This window comes from Meriones unguiculatus, chromosome 17 (genome assembly GCF_030254825.1).
Source record: "Meriones unguiculatus strain TT.TT164.6M chromosome 17, Bangor_MerUng_6.1, whole genome shotgun sequence".
NCBI lineage: Eukaryota > Metazoa > Chordata > Mammalia > Rodentia > Muridae > Meriones > Meriones unguiculatus.
Genome location: NC_083364.1, coordinates 95,272,270 through 95,286,373, shown reverse-complemented (window position 1 = coordinate 95,286,373; position 14,104 = coordinate 95,272,270).

The window sequence follows — 14,104 nt, the reverse complement described above, 5'->3', positions numbered from 1 at the left end:
ATAGCTTTTTAGGGGTAGATGTTCTTGAGAATCAGCGAATGCAGTGCGCAGGGCTGGGGCTGTGTTCATGGAGCCGGTTCATCCTCTGCAAGTGGGGATTTGTATGGAATAATTCGGGTTGCTGACTTCATAGCCCAGGCGTCCTGGAGCACTGCCAGACTCCGGTGCACTCTGCTCAGCCCAGGATCCTGGAGCTGTTATGTTAATCTTGTCTGTCTGCCATTCTCTCCCCAGACAATCCCCTCTTATCCTCCCACTCCATCAAGCCCACTTCTGTTTACCTCAGCTTTTAAGACTGCTCCTGAATCTCTAAGAAGAAAGTCAAAGCTCTTTCAACAAGCTGACTGGAGAACAGCAGAAAAGGCGTTTTCCCGTTAGGCCTCTGGATGCACAGAGGCCTGCCCCGATGCCCCCAATGAGCCATTTTCCACTGACATTTCCTTGAGTCTTTATTTTAGTCAGTTTCTCGGTGGATTCCAGAGGCTTTGTCTGTGCCATGGTTTTTGTGGGATAATGAAGCAGAACACTGTCCTTCCCCACAGTTAATATGTGATATATTTAGAGTTCTTGAGGTATTTTTATGGCCATGAAGTCTGGTGACTTCACCAGTGGGTGGAAGGGCCTGGTAGTTTGAACTTCTTTCATGTGTCTCAGAACAGAAAGTGTGACAAAAGAGAAAGCTGCATCTTAGACGAGAAGGGGGTTTGCTGAGGTCTGGCCAAAGGAGACTTTGAGGTGAATTCTTTGGGCTATGGCTTCACATGGCACACCCGTGCTGCCGGGAAACTGAAGCAGGGGACCTGGGTCAGCCTGCTGCATCTTCTCTCAGGTTCACAGAAGAAGCCACACCAGGAAGGAGCATGACAGTGCACTTTAGTTTTTGCTCCTTAGACCCAGCCTTAAGAGCTGGGGTGGGAAATCTCTAGAAGCTCGTTCTACATCAGCCAGACGCTGTGTGTGAGTGCTCGGTCCGGGCCGCTCCACAGAGCAAGCGATCTGATGACTGAGTTATTAATTTAGAATTGCTTCCCTGTGCAGAAATCAATACACATGCATTCTTGCAAACTTTTGCTATATCGATTAATTAAACAAGGAATCAACACTAATTGAGTAGTTACTGGGTGTCATGGAGTAGGATAATGAAATTGTGTGACACAAACTATGGCCACAGGAGCTTGTGGTCTTGGGGAGAAAGACAAGAAACTAATATCAGAAGGAGGTGTTCTGAGCAGTGCCTGGGGCCTCCAGGCATGAAAGGGAGAAGGTGAATGCAGGACTTTGGGGGTAGTGACTTGGGACAGCCTGTCTGAGAGGCAATGGCCTGTACTCAGAGAGGAGACTGGCTATGATGGCTTTACGGATAGAGCGATGACTTCCTCTCACTCATGATGATGAGGTAATGGCTTGTGCTATGCTGCTGTTTCTCTTTCTCAGATGATAATCTTTTGAATTAATATTGTAGTTTAAAAGTTGTTCTTTTTTTTTTTTTTTGGTCTTAAAGAATTATCTACATATCTGGACATTTACCTTTTCTTGTATCTCAGTCAGACATAAGTAAGTGGCGTGCCGACACGGTTGAGTGGCGTGCTGTGTTAATACAGTGCTTCTTGTTAAGTGGCTGGAAGATCCCGGTATAAATCTCTTTATGGTAGGTTGTTCCAAAATAGTCTGGGAAGCATTCTATAGAGTAATTAGAATGTTTTTTTCTATACTGTAGATTGATAGTTTGTCCGATTCTCTTGGCTTTCCTTTTTTCTCATCTGGGTCCGGTTTCGAGATTAGATCAGTTACGTGAACAGTGTTGGCAGGCTCTCCTAAGTTCTGTGTTCTGGTGTAATTTACGAAGACAATCTACTCCTTATTTAAAGCTGCGTATCTAAGACCCATTACATCCCCCTGCCTCTTCGAGGTGGATTTTCGGTAGTTTGTTAACTTTCCCCATAGATTTCAGCCTACAAAATGCCCTTGAGTTTGTTTGGATAACAAACATTTTCAGAGAGGAGTTAGAAATTGCGCCTTGTATCTTTTGTTCTCATTTCATTCCTGTTGCTGTAACGAGATAACCTGACCCCACCCCTCTCCCACCCAAAAAAAAGGAATTTTAAGGGAGACATAAGATGGTCAGCTTGTAGCTCCGGATGACACTCCAACATCATGGGGAAGTTAACTTAAAACACTGTGGCTGGGCTTTAAAACAGCCAATCAAGTGCCGAGAGGAAAGGGTGCACGCTCACTGCTTGTGTACGGCTTCACACCTAATGACCTCAGGACTCCCTGTCTAGGGCAGTGATTCTCAACCTTCCTAACATGCAGACCCTCAACGCAGCTCCTCATCCTGTGCTGAGCCCCAACCACAAGATTATTTTCATTGCTACTTTATAACTGTAATTTTGCTACTGTTATGAATTGTGATGTAAATATCTGTGTTTTCCTATGGTCAGCTCTTAGGCGACTCTTGTGAAAGGGTCTTTCAAAGCCAAGGGAGAGAGACCCACAGGTTGAGAACCACTGCCCTAGGGAATGGTGCTACCCACAGTGGGTGGGGCAGCCCATGTTGAAACTGTAATAGACAATCCTTCCTAGACATGGTCACGGGCGACCCAAGTCATAGCCTTTAAACCACTTTTTTATCATTTACTCTTTTATTTTTTTAACATTTATGTATGTATGTATGTATGTATGTATGTATTTACTTTTTGTGTAGCCTGGCTGTCCTGGACTCACTCTGTGGACCAGGCTGGCCTCAGACTCACAGAGATCCGCCTGCCTGTGCCTCTCCAGGCACTGGAGTTCTAGGCGTGGGCCACTGCGTTGGCACATCTGAGTGAGCCTGCTTTTAAGTTATTAATTCAGTGACTAGAGACAGCATTTGTGCATGGGTTTCTAAGGTCTCTGGTCCAGAGTTCAGCTATTGTAGTCTCTAGTTTAACAACACTTATTTTTTTAAATTGTTATTTTTAAACTCTTTCAAATTTATTTGCTTTTCAGATTGAGGCCTCGATTTAATTTTATTCATTTTTTTAACACTAAAAAAATTAAAATGTAGATATCCCAACAAGATCCACCTGGGCTATCCCAAAGTTTTGAAAGCAACAGCTTTAAAATGTTGCACTTAAAATTTTATTTGTTAGTTTAGTTTATGTATTTATGTATGTATGTAATTATTTGTTAGTCAGGAGTTATTTAGGACCATAAAACTCACAGTATGCTTTTTATATTATCTTAGGAGTATTACCTTTCATAACTAGCTTTATTTAAGAGGCCCATCAACCATTTTTTGTGAAACACTGTATTAACGTAACACACTCTGGTCGGTCACAGCAGCGAGTCACCCGCTGTGTCAGGAAAGTCTCTGGAGTCATCACTTCCCAATCTCTGTATTGAAGAATACATTAGCTTTTGGGTCACAGTTCAGGCTCGCAAACTATTGGTCACTTGAAATAACCATTGTCTGTTTGATGCCACTTGGAAATATTATTGTCTTTCCTTTTGAGTCTATATTTATTTTGATACAAAATTTCATTCTGTGTCCTATTTAATATTCCATTTGGCACTGAAATTTGTTAGAAATAAATTCAGCAACATTTTACTATTTTTCATCTACTTTTAAAAAATTAAAAAAAATTCCACTTTATAAAGTTGAAAATATTTATATTAAAAATTAAAAATCTTTGCTTATTAAAGTGTTTTCCTGATCTTTTATTTTCAACATTATCTTGTAAACACAACTATGTTTAATTTTTTGCTGCTCATCCATCACTTTTAATGTTCATGTTTTTCAGGATATTTGTCTTCTTTTAAAGTTTTGCTTCTTTCTAATGTTTGTTATTATGTTTGTTTGCTCTGTCTTCTTAGATGGTTAAGTTTATGTATTCTAACTTAACTATCCAGTAGCTCTTTACATTTATAAAGAATCATAAAATCTATATTTGTATATAGTCAAAATTAAGAATGAGGTCATCTTACCAAGCTTTATATATCAAGGAAGTACTAAGATAGTTTTACTTCCCTACTCTCACTTACGACATTTAAAAATATGAAATGGAGTTTTTGGTTCAGAGAATTGTTAGTGAGTGCTTTTAAGACCATTCTGTATTTTATTTTAGATGTTTTACTTGGTCTGAATTTTTTTCTTCTGGAGCTGAGGATTGAACCCAGGGCCTTGGGGTCAGTAGGCGAGAACCCAGCCCCTGAGTGACCTGGCCCTCTTGCTCTGCATTCTCATGTTATTACTATAGACTGCCTTTAATAGCATTCGCTGTTTTCAACCCGTCCTTTTGTGTAATAAAGCTTTTTTATTTTTTAGGTATCTTTTTTCTACCTATAGAAATGGCTGTAAGAATTTGTAGTGTGTGTGGAATAGGCTAATCTTAAACTTTTTGTTTGTTTTATTTATTTGGTGGTGGTGATGGTGTTTGTGTGTGTGAGAGAGAGTATGTGTGTGAGTGTGTGTGTGTGTGTGTGCGCGCAGTGTGTCTTGGAGTATAGGTGTATATGTACCATGGCGTGCATGGAGGTCAGAGGACAACTTCCTCTTGGCTTTCAGTGTGACTGCGGGGCCAGGCCAGGCTGTGTGAGCTGTGCTGCCTTGCTGGCAACCCTTGCTGCAGCTCCGTTCTCTCTTGAGAGAGCTGATGTGGTCCACGCTGCTTGGACTGAAACGCTCTGAGTGCAGGACTCATGGGGGCTTCCCCCACCACTTACGGCCGGGCCAAGGTGCACAGCCTTTCTCCTTCACGTATCAGTTGTGCTGGAATTCTCTACAGTTTTCACTAATTCCTTCATTGCAAAGCTTTCATTTGAGCTTCTCTGGGGTGGGCTTCTCCTTAGGAATTCCTGGTGTCAGCTCTGGGCACCCTCCCGCTGTGTCTTCTCACTCCTCATTTATCTCAGTCATCCAGCTTTCCCTCCAAACCCTGGCTCATGCTTCTCATGCTTCCCAGACACAGGAATTAATTAATTAATTAAGACGGTAAACAGGTCTTCCTTGCTGTTCTTCCTGGTCTCACCACGACCTCTCAGTTTTCATCATCTCATCCGCATTTTTTCCCAGGTTCTCCCTTCCAGCTCTGAGCTGTGTCACAGGCTCCCCTGACAGAGCTGATGGAGGAGAGGTCTGGCCCTCCACCTCCTGCTGACTCCCTTAGCCTTGGTGCTGGCAATCCCTCCTGTCCTCATCCTCTCCCATCCACTCAGTTAATCCACTTCCTCCTAAAGCAGGGCTCTGAGCGGATTATAAACACCTGGAGCCCTCTCAGGGTGTGGGCCTGGTGGAGCTGGCTTGGGGGACACACAGACCAGAGCCCTGGGGGCTGAAGTGAACGGGGCTCTGGAGAGGCTAGGGTTTGATTTAACTCCATAGAGCACACCATCTTCTTTTTATTCTAGAAGAGTCTGTCTACAGCCAGTCAGAGGCTTCCTAGAGCACATTTCCCCTTTTCTGAGTCCTTTCCCCACTCCCACGCAGAAACCAGGGGACTGTTGTAAACCAGAGACTGGCATACACAGCCGTTTCCAAAGTGGCTTTTCATCCCTCCTCCCGTGAGCACGATGGTGACGTTCAGTTACTCAGCACTGTCTTTATAGCTGTTAGATTTCCGGGTGGCAGGACATGTGCTGCAGCAGCGCATGCGTGTCACCCCAGCTCTGCAACAGCGCATGCGTGTCACCCCAGCTCTGCAACAGCGCATGCGTGTCACCCCAGCTCTGCAACAGTGCACGCCTGTCACCCCAGTCCTGCAACAGCGCATGCGTGTCACCCCAGCTCTGCAACAGCGCATGCGTGTCACCCCAGCTCTGCAACAGCGCATGCGTGTCACCCCAGCTCTGCAACAGTGCATGCGTGTCACCCCAGCTCTGCAACAGTGCATGCGTGTCACCCCAGCTCTGCAACAGCGCACGCGTGTCACCCCAGTCCTGCAACAGTGCATGCGTGTCACCTCAGTCCTGCAACAGTGCATGTGTGTCACCCCAGTCCTGCAACAGTGCATGTGTATGACCCCAGTGTTGCAACAGTGCATGCGTGTCACCCCAGCTCTGCAACAGCACATGCGTGTCACCCCAGCTCTGCAACAGTGCACGCCTGTCACCCCAGTCCTGCAACAGTGCATGCGTGTCACCTCAGTCCTGCAACAGTGCATGCGTGTCACCTCAGTCCTGCAACAGTGCATGCGTGTCACCTCAGTCCTGCAACAGTGCATGTGTGTCACCCCAGTCCTGCAACAGTGCATGCGTGTCACCTCAGTCCTGCAACAGCACATGCGTGTCACCCCAGTCCTGCAACAGTGCATGCGTGTCACCTCAGTCCTGCAACAGTGCATGCGTGTCACCCCAGCTCTGCAACAGTGCATGCGTGTCACCCCAGCTCTGCAACAGTGCATGCGTGTCACCCCAGTCCTGCAACAGTGCATGCGTGTCACCCCAGTCCTGCAACAGTGCATGTGTGTCACCTCAGTCCTGCAACAGTGCATGTGTGTCACCTCAGTCCTGCAACAGTGCATGTGTATGACCCCAGTGTTGCAACAGTGCATGCGTGTCACCCCAGCTCTGCAACAGTGCATGCGTGTCACCCCAGCTCTGCAACAGTGCACGCGTGTCACCCCAGTCCTGCAACAGTGCATGCGTGTCACCCCAGTCCTGCAACAGTGCATGTGTGTCACCCCAGTCCTGCAACAGTGCATGTGTATGACCCCAGTGTTGCAACAGTGCATGCGTGTCACCTCAGTCCTGCAACAGTGCATGTGTATGACCCCAGTGTTGCAACAGCGCATGCGTGTCACCTCAGTCCTGCAACAGTGCATGCGTGTCACCTTAGTCCTGCAACAGTGCATGCGTGTCACCCCAGTCCTGCAACAGCGCATGTGTGTCACCCCAGCTCTGCAACAGCGCATGCGTGTCACCTCAGTCCTGCAACAGCGCATGTGTGTCACCCCAGTCTTGCAACAGTGCATGCATGTCACCCCAGCTCTGTAACAGTGCAGACAGGAACATCATCCCAGCATTATGCAGCACATGCATGCAATCCCTGCATTGTGGCAGTGTGTGTATGATCCCAGCACTGCAATAGTTTATGCATGTAATCCCAGCACTGTGGCAGTGTGTGTGTGTGTGTGTGTGTGATCCCAGTACGTGACAGTTCATGCAGATGATTGCAGCACTGTAAGGCAGAAGGATGAGGAGTGCAAGGCTATCTTCTGCTGCATAGTGAGTTCAAATGGGTTACAGCAGACTGTTCAAAAAATCAAGAAAAATAAAATAAAATAGAAGATAAGGGAGAATAGAAGAAGAGAAAGGGGAAAAAGAAGAAGAGAACGAAGAAAAGGAAGAAAAAGAATCTAGATGCTGCAAGGAACACAATGCTAAAAGTAAGATTCCTGGACAGAGTGAGGTTGGGCAGTTTTTTTCTCCCTAGGCTGTATTGCAGTAAGAAATGACAGGCAGTGGGTGTGAGTTACTGTGGTGTAAAGCAAGCCTGGTCTGGAAGTCAGAAGCCATGACCACCCTACACAGCCCTCCATGTCTGTTTCCCAGCAGGAGAATGCTGGGTGGAGCACTCTGCAGTCCTGTCACTCCAGCATTGCAGTGACTCTGCAGCCATCATGGTGAGTGTTGCAACCGTCCCCTTTCCACGCTTAGCTACGCTCGACGTGCACCTGAGAAGAAATGCAGGAAGTCTATCGAGTTCTCTGGACAAACACAGAAATTCATGGTGGAATACTATACACCCTTAAAGGACAGTGCTCAAGGAAAGAGGAGGGAGAAGTAACGCAGGGTGAGAGATGGCCCTGGGGCATCTGCTGCAGCTCGAATGCCCCAGTGCAGGTCCTGCCAACAGGACAGTATCAAGGAGTAACACCCTTACGAGATGGTGGACGGGGCTTCTTTGCAGATGAGATGAAGGCCCTTATCAAAGACGCTCCAGCAGCAGTCAGCTGTCTTGTCCTTCTGACTTCTGCCATGATTGTGGAGCAGGAAGGCCCTCCCCACCCACCAAACGCACGCTGGGGCATCTCAGCCTTCAGGACTGTGAGAAGTTTATTTCTGAGATACCCAGTCTAGGGCATTCTTTTTGTTTGTTTTTGTTTTTGTTTTTTCTTTTTTTGGACTTTTGAGACAGGGTTTTTCTATATAACCTTGGACTTGCTTTTGTAAAAAACAAAACAAAACAAAACAAAACTAGACTTGAACTCATGGAGATCTGCCTGTGTCTGCCTCTGCCTGTGCTGGGATTACAGGTGTGCACCACTGTGCCTGGTGTTATGGCATCCTTGCAGTAGAAAGAGTGAAATAAGCTGTAGTGTGATGAAGCTCTGTGGGAGGATGAGTTCAGTCTGACCTTTGGTGGCTCAGCCCCGGCCTTAACAGGTTGGTGCTCTCTGCTCAGCCCGTGGCCAGGGTGCGTGCTCAGGGACAGCCCATTTCAGAAGGAAAATTGGGGCACCAGCACATTGCCACGAGTACCGTATTATCTGGGTTCCTAGTACCTGTCCCTCTGTAGGATTAATTTCTAGACGCACTCTAGAAGTCTGCAGTGGAACGCTTTAGGATGGCGTAGAGCATCTGTGTCACACATTCCTAGGCAAGATGCTTTAAAACAATGTTACAATATCGACTCCTTTTTTCCTTCAGTGTCAGTGCTGTACTCTGCGGAAGATTTCCTGGATGTCTCCCTGTTGCCCTCCCCGGCTCCAGTGTGCTTGTGTGTAACATGGAGGGGACTGACAGGTCTCCAGGTATCAGGGCACTGTTGAAAGGATTATTGATGAGAACACGCCTGAGTACCCAAGCAGAACATGCAGCAGAGGGTCACTGCATGCCGTTGAGACTGAAAAAGAACAACCAGGCCTTCCGAAAACATCGATGCATCCGTTATGTACTAGGCACAGAGCCAACACTGTCTCATTGGATCTTCACTCTCTTCCTTTGCTGGAGCCACCAGGGCTAAGACCACAACCAGTGGCACCCAGGGCAACACCATTCTGGAGGGAGGGGTCTGACATGGCAGCACTTAGCTGTGTTCTACACTTCAAGAAATCCCAAGAGGAGGCTCACCATCACTTTTTTCAGATATTTTTTCTGGTTGTCCCAGGAATTCCTTGCTGCATACCAACATAATCTCAAGCTATCTCTCTGCATGCATATCTGTTTCCCCCATTTTGTAAGGAGAAATGGGAAGATCCACCTTAGTGGATCCTTCCTTTGTGCTAGGGTCCCAAGCAGAACAGAAACAAGAGCATAAGCACAGTACAGCATCCATCTCTCTCTCTCCACTGACTCTGGATGCCCTGTGGCCAGAATCCTTAATCTCCAGTTTCTGCGGCTTCCACACCATGGTGGGCTGAACTCCAGAACTGTGAGCCCTGGAACCGTGAGCCCTGGAACTTTAAGCCTTGGAACTAGGAGCCGGGAACTGGGAGCCAAAGCAAACCTCTTTTCATTAAGTTGTTTTTCTTGGGTATCTTGACAGTAGCAAGAAGACAAAGAACTGATCTAGGGATGCTGGTATTGAGGTGTCCTGGGGGGTGGGGTGGGGAAGCAGAAATCCAGCATGAACTCTCGATTTCTAAAGAGCTTGTGATATCTAGGCTCACAAGAAGGTCTTAAGGGATCAAGGAAATGGTGTCTGTGGGACCTGGGCCAGCTGGAGCACTGGGATCCAATCCACTTCAGTTAGGGGAAAACTGACCTGGGGTTTCCACAGGAACAGCTTGAATGTGATCGCCATGTCCACTCGCCCGATGATATGAAGTAACTGTGTGGTTATTTCTTACCTGTCTATCTTTAAAACACCCGAGTTGCACTTGCTTGTGTGTGAAGGGGCACATCCTCGCCCCTGTGCGCACAGAGGTTGGAAGGCGACTTTCGGGAGTTGGTTCTTTCAAGACCCAGACCCACTGGGTCTTGGGGATCAAACCCTCCTTGTCCGGTTTGGCAGCTTGTGTCTTTACATACTAATCCATCTTGCCAGTCTTTGGTTGGTGAAAGGCCTGATCAAAATAATTTGCTAATTTTAAACATTGTGCGATTTGTCATCTTACTATTGGATTTTTGGAAGTTGAGGTGTGATTCCCACACAGCCATTGGTAACTTTGTGTCATTTTCTCTAGGGCTTGGTGCCCACTGCATTGTTTCCTCAAAGAAATCCACACATTTCTGTGATACTGTTTTACAATGTTACAATCAGGAGACTTCAAATAAAGCAGTAACTCTTCATGGTGTGGCCAGGCCTCACCAAGAGCGGTTGAGGCTGTTAGAGCAGAGACAGCTCCTCAGGCCCAGCAAAGCAGCAGCAGCAGCAGCGGCAGCAGCAGCAAAGAACCCTGTGACCTTTAAGACTGCAGTTTAGAGACCTTGCCCAGGCTTCTGTCTTGCTTGAGGGCCCTGTCAAGTTTGAATTTAAGACTGCAACATGAAGCCTTCCCCGAATGCCCAGGCTGCCCCACCGACTTCAGGCATGGCAACCCATGTGCAAGCCATTCCTTAGAATAAGTTCCTGTCGCCATTCCCATTCCCTTACACCTCATTCTACTTCTACCATTTTCTTGTTTCTCTGAGGAAGCCTGATGCATGGCCCATAAAATTTAACCCACCTTTAGGGGATAAAAACAAAGAAACAAACATGAACTCATCAAACGTGAAGACAGAAGGAAGAAACATCCAGGGCTGATGTCAATAAACTCCTGCAGGGCCCTAGGATGGATTCTGATGGAAGATCCCTCTTGGAAGTCCCTGAGGGAGTCCCTCAAGAAGACACATGGAACTGCTAAGTGACCTGAACACGTGTGTGTGTGTGTGTGTGTGTGTGTGTGTGTGTCAGTGGACTCTGCTCTGATCCTTCTGGCATGTGATGTGCTGCCTGCCTCATCCTTACTGTTCACTGTCTGTGACAGTAAATGAATGAATGAGAGAAGATGAGAATTCTAAGTCTCCTGATCTGCCAGTGACCTGGTAACAGCTGAATGAAGCCATGTTTTGACTTACATAGTTTCATTTTCCTCCCTAGTATCTGCCTAGTATCTGAGTACTCCATGACTCCCAGTTCTTATTGGAAATGCAGGCTTTCTCCACAATGCATTGAACTTTGCATGGCTTTCACCAAAGCTGTTGGTTAACACACTCAGTAAACTTCCTGAACACGTTTCCCTGCACAGAAGTGTAAGTGCCACCGCCTTCTGCAGTCACCACTCCTTGGCTGAATTGGTCCAGGCCTACATTTACCACATTTACTACATTTACCAGGCTCAGCTAATAGATGATGAGGGCTTAGTAGTTTGGTCCTGCAGACTGCCCCTCTGTGAAGCTAGACCATGCCACAAAGTCAGCATTGGCATGATAAAGGGATGGACTTACCACTTCCTGATGGGGACCTAGGAATTCTATGTACTGTCTAGGTGTTGGGGAATATAAGACAATGTATATTAGTGATCATTCACCAGTAGCATGACTTAAGCAGCTAAAAGGCAGCAGAAAAGCTAGATAACACAGGCACACGGAGGGCGAGATGTGGTGTGTTTGGGCGACGCTGCAGCACCCAGCCCGAACAAGGAAGGGGATCCTGCACGCACTGAGCTGCGGGAGACTGCGATAAGTAAAACAGCCACTAGCAAAACGGACAAGGGCTGGGTCGATTCCACTGACAAGAGAGTCCTGGAGGGGCAGCGCCACAGCACGACTGCACTTAGCATTACTGAGCTTGGAAACGGCGCCAACTCACGGATGGAACTGATGATAGCTCACTTACATTTTACTGTACTCAGAAGGAGAAAGAATTTTAGGAAGCAGCAATAACACCGTGAACAGCTGTTGTTTATTGTGTGTTTACCAGACACAATAAGCATTTGGCATTTGGGAGACACCGCTGACTTAATTTTATGAGTTGACTATGAGTTCAAGCTTCTGATGGGCTGTGAAGGGCCAGCACAGGTCAGTACCTTGGGCAGTGCATGCAGCGACCCAGTGGCTGGACAACCCTGACGTCCGGGTTGGCATAAACTCCATGGGACACAAAATTGAGGGGTGAGGGAAACCTCGGTGATGGAGACACGAGTTAATCATGTTCTGTTAAGAAAACGTACAAACCCAAGATGAACACAGATTCATTTGACAGGACCAGGGCGGGGGCCATGTACAAGCGGAGTGGAATCACTGCTCTTCAGACCGCTTCACACCACTGATTGAGCAAGACCGTAGACCTTCTCGAGCACTGTAACACAATGAGATGCTTATGTTATCTAATAGAAGCAGAAGCAAAAACAAGGAAGCATGGGCACTCCTGGAGAGAGACGTTGAGCACCACAGGGACGTCTGTGAGGGAGCACATGTTTAGGAAATCTTGGCACAGCATGCAGGGGGATTAAATTCTGAGAGATTTACGCCAGTGATTGCAGAGCCTAAGCCTCCCCTAGGTAATGCTCTCTGTGTGAAGACTAGGTTAATCAGCCTCCTTAGAGGTCTAGGATGTGCAAGCGACACCCATCGAGACTCTGCCACTTCCGTGAGAAGGGAGTTAACCCCCTGCCTCTGAGTTATCTTTAATGGAAGTCTGCTTTGTTGGTGTCCCTGAGCTTTGTGAGTCTCAGATGAAAAAATGGTTTTGAATTGTGATGATCCACAGAGTTAGATATTGTTACTTAATGATGGATTCTGGTTGGTGTTGTTTTGAAACGGTGGGGAGCAGCATGAACATTCTTAGAGACTGTGCCATCCAGGACTTTTCTGGTGAGTAGTTACAGTTGTGTGGGTGGCTAGTGGTGTGACTGACCCCATGACCTCTCCTGAGCCATGTGTTACTGAGTTGTCCATCCATAGGCAAGGAATTAATGGAACCTTGAGCTAAGGCTGTGATCCTGGGAATTGCAGGAGGCTCCAGCTGTCAGGGGCATCATAGAGGGGACTGTCTCAGAACTGGGTGACTTTTTTTTGGAGATGGGAGATGGCAAGACAAGATTTGGGTTTACAAGTTGAATGACTGAGAGGCACAAATAGTCTTGGCTGGGTCTATCTCTTGGTTGAGATTAAGCTGGTTTCAAGTACCTGGAAAGTGGTGGACCACCTGTCCAGAGCTGAACATCACAAGAAAGATGGGCAGTCTTTGATGACCAACTCAGAGGGTAAGACGCATCCTTTAGGGATAACTGAAACATACAGTTCCTAAAGCATACATATTAACATATTAACATTAACATAGTAACACACTCTCAGTAATTGTAATTGAATGTGTTTATGACAAAATAAGGTATCAAAGAAGCTAGTCCTACACTCTAAGCTAAGGGACTTATTATTTTTAAAACAACTCTACTCGATCAAAGTGTTAGGAAACAGTCTATGTGTTGAAGGAACAACAAGGAGCAATCCTCGGAGACAACCCCATGACCCTGTGAACACTCAGTCACAGGACATGATCTTGAGTAGCATTACGGCTTGGCTCTGGAAGCAGTTGGCAGGGAAATGGTGTTTTGTTTCCATTTGATGTATTATACTGGGCATCTGATTCCTCCTCCTCTGCAAAGAGGAGCTTTAGTGGCCCCACCCAGATTTCAACACTGACCAAGCTTTTGTGTTTAGTTCTGAGTGGGAGATGGTTTGGACAAATAATTCATGCCCTTCGATGGGGAGGGGAAGGTTTTTTTTAGGAATGAAATTGTGTGTGTGTTTGTGTGTGTAGCTCTCCTAGACTTCAATTAACCTACGCATAAAAGGGATTGCATTTTTATTGGTTCTATCAAGTCGTTGAGTAAAAGAATAAAAATGGCCTTTCTTACCAGGACATGGATGACATACCTACAGGTGGAGATGGTGAACAGTTAATGGTCACATTCCTTCTCCAGCCCATCCCGTATGAGCCACCCATTTCCTTAATTACTTTGGCTGGTCCTGGCCCTATGCATTAGGCAAGGTGGGACTGGCACCTCTTAGGACAGATGGGCCTTAGAAGGCCTCTTCTAAGATTTTATCTGTGTGGGATACCTCTACAGAGATGGGCCTTTTGGAGGACTGCTACATTCTCCCTCATGAAGCTGCAGAGGGGCTGGAGAAGAGATGGCCATGGAGATGGGAGGGGTTCAGAGAAGAAGAGAGCATCCTGTGCTCCCGACCTAATCACGAG